At 40.8% G+C, this 9,746-nt stretch overlaps 1 pseudogene across 1 annotated transcript; it reads right to left on the reverse strand.

The window, feature by feature from the left end:
- Nucleotides 1–1,463: 1,463 nt before the first annotated feature.
- LOC311626886 (protein Mdm4-like) lies at nucleotides 1,464–3,156 on the reverse strand (annotated as a pseudogene). Its single transcript has 2 exons — nucleotides 3,013–3,156; nucleotides 1,464–2,013 (listed from the first exon to the last, which is right to left on the reverse strand). The product of its transcript is annotated as a protein Mdm4-like (transcript).
- Between the last annotated feature and the right edge of the window lie 6,590 nt (nucleotides 3,157–9,746).

Raw genomic sequence — 9,746 nt, forward strand, 5'->3', positions numbered from 1 at the left:
GTGCGCTGACCAGGAATCCAACCATGACCTCCTGGTTCCTAGGTTGACACTCAACCACTGAGCCATGCTGGCCAGGCTACAACTTCTAACTTTTAACAGGATGTTATAAACTTACAGAAATGTGTTAGAGATATAATAAACTTTAACAAACTTTTATTTAGGATAACAATATAGTCTCCTTTTACCTGGCCCCTCACACAACATGAGAAAAGCCAGTAGAGCTACAAGTCTTCAAAAAAATAGAAACTTTTGTACCAGAGCAGCAAAGTGAGGTTTCTGTATCAATTGCCTAGATAACAGAATAAAATGGTTATTCTGATATGAAAGTGAAACCTCTTGGGGCTTGTTCATTCCAAGCTGAGTTCTTCTTTGACATTTTGAACTTCACTAAAAGGAAGTGGCTTTAGTTGTTCACTAAAGCCACTTCCGGGGTGATGAACAAACCCTCGTTGTTGTAAGCACATTTCCTGCTGGGTCCTGTAGATTGTGGGGCCCCACGCAATTGAGTGAAGTGGAAAGAATTAGGAACAATTTGTTGATCTCAATTACCTTTTGCCTGCAAAGTCCAAATTCCATTAAAAACTAAATGCCAAACCGTATTTATGTTTTAGAAACAAGGCACCAAATTTGGATCCAGACTGTCCAGGTTACCTTTGAAAACTTCCATTGTCCCTTGTTGTCCAGGTTACCTTTGAAAACTTCCATTGTCCCTTGTTTTGACTGAGGTTTTCCTTAAATACAATAATTTGCCCCAATTAAAATGGAGAACATAACAAAATCCAGAAAGAATTAGTTTAGGTTACCAATTCTTTCTGTCCACCCACACTGTCAATGAATGACTCTACAGAGTGAGAAAGGGTTGGGCAGAAGGATGGCAGAAGGCTGTGCAGAAGGAAAATCTATGTGTAGGTTATTCTCTACTTGCTGCTTCAGATCATTCTCTGTCTTCCCCATCCTGCATGGTGTCCAGTGGGCACCAGACCAAAGGGGGATGGGCACCCCACAAGCCATACAAATGCCCAACCACTGTGCTGCACACCTAAACCAACACAACATTGAATGTCAACTGCACTTTAATTAACAATATAAAAATCCCCAACAGAAAATAAGAGTAGGGACTAAAATTAACTAAAGAAATGATTGAGCGTCAAGTAGTTTGGAAAATAAATGAATGAATGTGTTTTTGTTTGTACTGGTAGTTGCTTCCTCCCAGATCCTCATCTTTGAAGGGAGAATAAAATGATTAACGTATCTCTTTATGTTAATGGAGCCCCCACATAAATCATCTAGTTGTAAAGAACTCATTCTCAATTTCCATTGAGTTGTGAAGCAAAAATATTCTGGAACAAAAATGTTTATATGAATCAATGAACAGATACAATGGTTCGCACTGGGTGGAGATACCCAATACTGACGTTTTGATGCATGTTCTGACCCTGCTAATATTTCTTTAATTCACTGATTCAGACCATCAAAACCTTCATAACCAACTGATTCTCTTTCTTGCAAATAGGGCATGAAGCCCCAGCCTTCTTTAATTTCTGGTACAGTGAAAACAAATAACAAGATGGCTTGTCCTCCCACGAATAATGTCCCTGTCTCTTGGTCTTTTCTCACATAGACGACATGGCTTTGGGAGAGTCCAGCAATCCTCCATGTTTCCTAGAGCTGTTCTCTGTTTAGAGAGAGGTTAGCTGACTGTCCTCCTCTTGCTTGCTTTGATCTCTTGGCTTTCAGACCTGTGTGCCAAATCCAAGAATTCCACCACGTTGCAGGGAGGAGAGAGTTTGGGGTTTCTTTCCCATCTATACATGTTTAAGTTCTAACAACTGGAGCTGAGCTGGTTCTTCGGCAATCAGAGTCATCAATTCCTTCACGCTCCTTCTCTTCCCATACAGAAGTGGTATCAGAGAGTGGGTTAACTTAGAACAATCTGAACACCAATCTTTCCTTGAGGCTCAACAACAAGCAGTGCCTCTTGCTTGGAGTGTTCAATTTCCTGCACTCAGTACACTGTCACTCATCCTCAGAGCAAAAGTGCTAGTTTTGCTCCGACAAGAATCATTCTCATGTCATGCCTGGGGGAAGAGAACATCAGTCCCCCAACATCTGTTTTTCACAGCCCCTTTTTTTTTTTTTTCTTTTTTTTTGTAGTGTCTGAAAAAACTCCAAACAGGCTAAGGTTGTTCACTAATTCCATTTTGCTTCATCTCTTATGTCCTCTCAAGTAGAACAGCTTAAATTACCCAATTTTCAGTCTTTTGAACTCATCAGTTCAGGCTTTCTGATGTTGACACATTATAATTGCTTGAACATAATGTGAACATTCACATTCATTTTTTTTCTCAAGCAAAATGTAAAATGCAATTTAACGAGACCCATTATTAAGATGCTGGTCTGTGTCTGCACCACTGTGCAGAGGAATACGCTAACCAAGATGAGAGATGGACCGGGTTCTTGTCTTGCGGACCAGGGGGCTGAGCTTTTTGTTGCTGTTTGAGTTTTTAGTAAAATGCTTTTCTCTCACCCTTGACTGCAGTGGCTTTGACATTTCAAAAGAACAGATGGAGGTGCAGGAAGAGGTAAGGAAAAGTTACACTCAGGCAGGTGGATGATCTTCAGCCTTATTTTGTAGAATCACCTAAGTGCATGTCAGCCTACCACCTAGAAGAAATTTGTTTTTAATGATAAATTTACAGACTATTCAGCACTTCATGCTCCCAGGTAGAGCAGTTTTTCTCCTCCGTATTCAAGAGGAACACCAAGGCCTACATTGAACAGCAATCATCCAAACTGCAGTGTGTGGCTTTTCTCCACACGTTGGCAGCCAGCACTGCCGTCCTGAGAAGGGATTTCTCAGGGCCTGGCTTGACCGGCTGCAGTGGAGGGACAGCTCACTCTGCAAGGAAGGCCCTGGCTGAGCAGGGCCAGCTAGATGGGCTCCTGTGAGCAGCAGGCTCTGGGATGGGTGTAGTGTGGCAGGCAGGACACGGTCCAGGGGGGGCACGTTACAGGAGATGGCTTCTGAGAACAGCAATTCACACCAGAAAGGGCCAGGAGCATGGATCTGGGAAATGGGAAAGAGAAGGGTTTCAAGGCCACACAGCAGGCCAGCATCACTAGGACACTGTCCTCCAGCAGCCAGGCCCCGAGCATCTGCCAAGGAAAAGGCAGAGCCAGTCCTACAGGTACTGACACCAGAGCCGTCAATTAGGTACGAGAACCAGAAGAGTCATATATGTAGGACTGGATGAAAAATGGGCACTGGGCTCAGAAATGGATCCTGGTACTAAGGTGAGACATGAGGCAGAGGTGGGGAAACAACAATGCAGAAGACAGAGCTTCGATTTAAACAAGAAAGAATTAAAAAAAAAAAAAAGGCAAAAAAAAAAAAAAAAGACAGAGCTTCCAAATAGAGCTCATTACTCCTGCTACTTGAAGTTTGATTTGATCCTGAAAGTGAAGGCTATGTCTTTGGATCTTTAGAAACTTCTTTCTCAGGGCTTAACCAAAATTCAGTTCCCTGAACATGCCTATGACACATAATATGAGTCAGGACTCTCGGAAGAAGGTGACAGAAAAACCAATTCACTTTTGCTTTAGACAACCACAAATGAAAGGACTTTACTGGTCCATGTAACTGGAAAACACAGGGTAGACCCAGCCGCTATAATCACTGTTGGATTCAGGAGCTTAAATACTGTCCCTCCAGCTCTTCTCCATTTTTCATTTCTACTCGCCTGCCCAGTGGTGGGCTGGAAAATGTTTTTAACAAAATGCATTTCTGAAGAAAACAAATGTATGTATGTACACACATAAACTTATTCTAAATTTCACTAATAGAAAGGATGTGTAGCACAACATATCACTACTAATCCTTTATTAAAAAATGCTAATATGCAAATTGTCCCCTTGGGAGTTTGACCAGGAGACTGGGAATTAGATCACTCACTATGACGTGCGCTGACCTCCAGGGGGCTGTGCGAAACATAGCAGATGACCAGTGGTGGCAGGGTGCTGAGGGAGCGAGGGAAGAAGGAGGCGGGGAGGCCAGGAGGCAGGAAATCTGATCAGGCCTAGGGATCCTACCCCTGGCATGAATTTTGTGCACTGAGCCTCTAGTCAAATATATAAAAGCCTAAGTGACCATCTGACAGACTGACCAGTAGCTATGACATGCAATGACCATCAGGGGGCAGACGCTCCAAATGGTAGCTATGATGTGTACTGACCACCAGGGGGCAGACAGCTGTGATTCTTGGGTGATGCACCCAGAACCAGAAAGGAGGAATCTTGATTCCAGAGTGTGTCACACAAAAACTGTCCTCTTGCAATCTGGAATCCCTTGAGGGATGTCAGAGAGCCAGTTTCAGCCTGATCCCTGCAGGCCAGGCTGAGGAATCCACTGGTGCATGAATTCGTGCACCAGGCCTCTAGTAAAATTTATAATTGTCTTTACATAAATTTTATAGAGCTAGTTTATTCTCATAGAACGCTCTTGTTGATATTTGCCAAACTCTTGTATCTGTAGCCAAATATGGTGGCTATTGAAGTATGGGTGTATTGTTTCTGACTTGAATGTTAGTTGATATTTTCATTTACAAGAAAGACAGTGCTATGGGCTAAATGCTGTCCCCTGCAAATTTATACACTGAAGCCTGTTATGGACCCACTGTTTGTGTCTCCCCACAAAGCAGAGGTTGAAGCCCTAACTCCCAATGTAACGCTATTAGGAAGTGGGACCTTTGAGAGGTAATCAAACTTAGATGAGATCATAAATGTGGATCTTCATAATAGAATTTGTATTCTTATAAGAAAATAAAGAAACCAGAGTTCTCTCTCTCTCTCTCTCTCTCTCTCTCTCTCTCTCTCTCTCTCTCTCCCTCTCTCTCTCTCTCTCTCTCTCTCTCTCTCTCTCTCTCTTCCTCTATCTCCCTCCCTCTCTTTCCCTCTCTCCCTCCCTTTTTTTCTCCCTCTCTGTCTTTTCCCCTTGACCTCATTTGAAGACATAATGAAGAGATCAAGCTCTTATTTGAACACAATCATGCTGGCACTCTGATCTCAGACTTCTAATCTGTAGAACTATAAGAAAAAAAATGCCTGTTATGGTATCCTATATAATAAAAGGCTAATATGCAAATCAACTGAACAGTGGAATGACCGGTTGCTATGATGTGCACTTACCACCAGGAGGAAGATGCTCAATGCAGTGGTCAGTGAGCTCTAACAGAGGGAGCGCCACTCAACCAGAAGCCAGGCTCACAGCTGGCAAGTGCAGTGGCAGTGGCAGGAGCCTCTCCCGCCTCAGCAGCAGCACTAAGGATGTCCGACTGGGAGTGGGCCTAAGCTGTCAGTCAGACATTCCCTGAAGGTTCCTGGACTGTGAGGGGGCATAGGCTGGGCTGAGGGGGACACCATCTCCCCCCACCTCCCCCCCCCCCCATGCACAAATTTCATGCAGTAGGGCCTTTAGTTTTGTTATAATGCCCTGGGCAGACTAAGATAAGGCCCTAGCCCCCAATGTGGCTGTATCTGAAGATAAGGTCCATATGGAATTAATTAAGGTTAAAAGAGGTTGTAAGGGTGGGGCCCTAGACAAATTTGGTGGTTTTACAAGAAGAGGAAGATTTCTCTCTCCCTCCCTCCCTTCCCTCCTGCCTCATTCTTTTTCTGTGTGCACACTAAGAGGCCATGTGAGCACATAGCCAGATGAAGACTGCCTACAAACCAAGAGAAGAGAATTCATTATAAAACCTAGCTTCCTAGCATGTTGAATTTGGACTTCTCAGTCTCTATGGTATAACTTTGAGAAATAAATGTCAACTCTTTAAACTCAGTCTATGGTATTTGGTTATGGCAGCCGAGCTGACTAATTTGGGCAAGAAAGATGAAAGTGAAATAATTACACATGTGGGAACTTCCCTCTTTTTGCAAAGACTTACTTTTTTGCTGAATGAGATTGTAGTTTCTGAGAGCTAGAATATTTCCTCATTTCTTTGTGCTATTTATAATGTAACATCTTTAGCCATGATATACTTTTATGTTTAATCTGCATAAAATTTTCTTTATAACTTAAATTTAGAAACAGGATTAATGAACTATGCCCTATGAACAATTGGTCTTCATTTGGTTGACTGATTCTTTTTGTCCTTTAATCTCGTATGTTGACATTCTGGTCAATATAAACACCACAAGTTTTTTCATGAGACTTGCTCTTACAGTATTTTTATCTGGATTTGAAAAAAAACTGACCTTTTTCTGCTCTGATGTGGGAATTTACTTTTCTATTTTCAGTTACTTATTTCAGCCCACTTTATCAATCAATTGAGATAGTTTAATATTTTGATTCTGCTATCTGGGATATTATTTATTCCCACCAGCTTTATTTTGCTTTTGCTATTACAATTCTTTAGGCTTTTCATGTCTTTGTTCATTGTTAAACAATATTTTTAATAGAACAGATTTCTTTGAAATACTACTAGGAGCTTCTTTTCACATTGCCATCTATTTACAAAGTAATTCTCTTTTATAATAATTATCCAAACCATTACAAAATCCACTCCATGCCCAATTATTGTGCATAAGCTTTGTGTTTTGCACAAAGACATCAGGTTGTACCAATGATATAAGCCAATTAGATTTAATTATTTGACCAATAGTCTAGAAGAACTATTATGCAATTTATATAATTATAATTTTGTTTCTTGTGAGAAACAAATAGGATTAGCAATTTATGATGCTTGTAAAGTAGGTCTCAATAAGATCCTTAACCCCCTTTCCAGAAGATAAAAAATCTATATGTTGCAAAATGGAAGACACCATAGAATGATTGCCAAATTTTATGAGATATTCCTTTGTCTAAAAGTTAACCTGAATTTAATAAAGCATGGTGAAAGGCCTGCCCAGGGAAGATGCCTGAGACACCTTGACAATAGGTGGTGATGTCTCCACAGCTCATCATTTATGCCCTAGGGCTCTTAATAAAAGAGGTGAGACACCTCCCTTCCTTGTGGCAATCACTGGACCATGTCCACGGAGTTCTCCTTTGTTAGTATGTGTAAGGGTTATTGTTGGGAATGGGTTGGAAGTGGTTTCCTGGATTGCAACGCACATTCTAATGAAAAAATTCATTTGTAGTAAAAATGTCTCAAAATATTGATAATATGAGTAATATCTGTTACTGTTAACATTATCTTAGAGACAAAGAGAGGATAATAGAAAAAGTATTTAATCGATAAAAAAAGGGCAACCTTGATTTCTAAAATTATTTAATTGATTTAAAAAAGACTTGAACTTGGCATAGCTATGGGGCAGAATGGGATTTAGAGATATCCCTCATTTTGACAAAGCTCTAAAACAAAACAGGCCCCAGAATTGGACTAAATTTCCTTTTTGTGGTTTTGTGCTGAGACAATTCTCCTTGAGAGAACAGGTTTGCTGATGGGGGCGGGTCAGAAGGTAATTAGAACTGTCTGGGGGGAAAAGTCACTGTTAATGTGTCAAACTAGTGTCTTGTCCCATCTTCAGGTTCCCTTCACTTTGTCTCCAGCTTACATCTTTTTCACACAGCCTTTCCAAATCAAACGTCCTGTGCTGGTACATCAAAACACCAATGCACCTGTGCCGCCTCCCCACTTCCTTTCTCCTTGAGATAATTTCTCATAACCTTGTCAGCATTTTGCTTTGTAGAGCCTCCCATGTCTCTTTAGCCATATTCCTTCTGAGTCTCAGATGATGGTTCATGTGCACATTTCCTTTGGACATTCTACAAGCTGCTTTCTCAAGTCCAAGGCCATGCTTACCTACTCATGCCTTCTCCCCGTTTGTTACCATTATGTGACAGGGCCACCTCCCTCCATGACTCCTGCCACTTCCATTCCCCTAATGAGGCTTTTATGGTGACCAGAAATATAGCCAGTGTAGCAGTTTCCCTACAGTGTGGTCAGCAAACTGCGGCTCTCGAGCCACATGCGGCTCTTGGGCCCCTTGAGTGTGGCTCTTCCACAAAATACCACGGCATGGGCAAGTCTATTTTGAAGAAGTGCCATTAGAAGTTTAAGTTTAAAAATTGGGCTCTCAAAAGAAATTTCAATCGTTGTACTGTTGATATTTCCCTCTGTTGACTAATGAGCTTACCAACCACTGCCCTACACTAACATAGGAGAATTGTCAACAAGCTAAACCAAGGATATCTTAGATGCTCCTCTTTGGTTAGAATGGCACACCAAGAAGTACCATCCTTTCTAGGTCACCATTACTAAATTTAGCCTTGTCACCGTGCCATTCTGAATTCCATACAGGATTTATACCTTCTTGACTGATCTCTCCCATTAAATGCTTTTTTGAATTAGTAAAAAAAAAAAAAAAAAAAATCCCTTCCAATGCCCCATTCCAGTTGATAGTTCTATTCTTTTATAACTTTGTAACACCAATTGTGTCATGTTTACTTTTCTCTATGAAAATGTCTTGTTTAGCCGAAACTGGTTTGGCTCAATGGATAAAGTGTTGGCCTGCGGATTCAAGGGTCCTGGGTTCAATTCTGGTCAAGGGCATGTATCTTGGTTGCGGGCACATCCCCAGTAGTTGGAGTGGGGTGCAGGAGGCAGCTCATCCATGTTCCTCTCTCATCAATGTTTCTAATTTTCTATCCCTCTCTTCTCTGTAAAAAATCAATAAAATATTTTTTTAAAAAGAAAGAAAATGACCTGTTTATTTTATATATTATATACACTACATGAAACTTATTTATCTTTATATTCCCAGCATGGCATTAGTCAGACTGCCTGAAACACAATAGTCAAGAAATACAAGTTAAATAGGAATAAGTAGGTAGACACATATAAAGCCTTAAATAATTTTTAAGAGCCTTCTCTCGAGGTGTATTTTCTTGAGAATAATTGGGCTCTTTCTTTACTATTATTCTTTTTTCTATATGTCATGGACTTACATTTTATGAGTTTATAGATTCTGACACTTGAGTTTACAGCCCTAATCTGTTCCTCTGGGCTTACTAGGTTTCAGAGTTACCTTCTTGCTCTCTCTCAAAGAAGAATATAGCTTTGACATTTAGAGAGTGCTAAAAAGAAAGCCAATGAAAAACTGCCAAAGAACCAGCTTCCCATTATTTCTTTAAGGCAAAAGATTACTTTTGCATTATTTGAAGATTCACCTCAGAGATTTGCCTGCTTTTCAGAAGGCTGTCTTAAATATTTGGGCCTGAAAGAAGCAGGAGGGAAAGAAAAGTTTTGAAGATTCAGGGTTTTTATTCTATGATATAAACAAATCACTGGGGACTATGTTCCTAAGGGTAAGCTGCAAATCGCTCTTATAGGATAATCATCTAAAGCCTAATGAGGATTCAGGAAGAGTTTATTGTTTCCTTACACAGAGAAAAATTACATTGCAAAGCAGAGGACAGAATAGCTATGATTTTAGGTTTAGAAATACATAGGTATGTCAGAAAGGAAACATGCTGTTTTAAAATATTCTGAAGAATAGCCAAAGCCGGTTTGGCTCAGTGGTAGAGCGTCGGCCTGTGGAATGAAGGGTCCCAGGTTCGATTCCGGTCAAGGGCATGTACATTGGCTGCGGGCACATCCCCGGTGAGGGTTGTGCAGGAGGCGGCTGGTTGATGTTTCTCTCTCATCGATGACGCTTCTGACTCTCTCTCCCTCTCCCTTCCTCTCTGTAAAAAATCAATAAAATATATATTTAAAAAATATATACTGAAGAATAAAAAATAACTG

The sequence above is a fragment of the Pipistrellus hanaki genome (assembly GCF_964339955.1).
Source record: "Pipistrellus hanaki genome assembly, chromosome: 8".
NCBI lineage: Eukaryota > Metazoa > Chordata > Mammalia > Chiroptera > Vespertilionidae > Pipistrellus > Pipistrellus hanaki.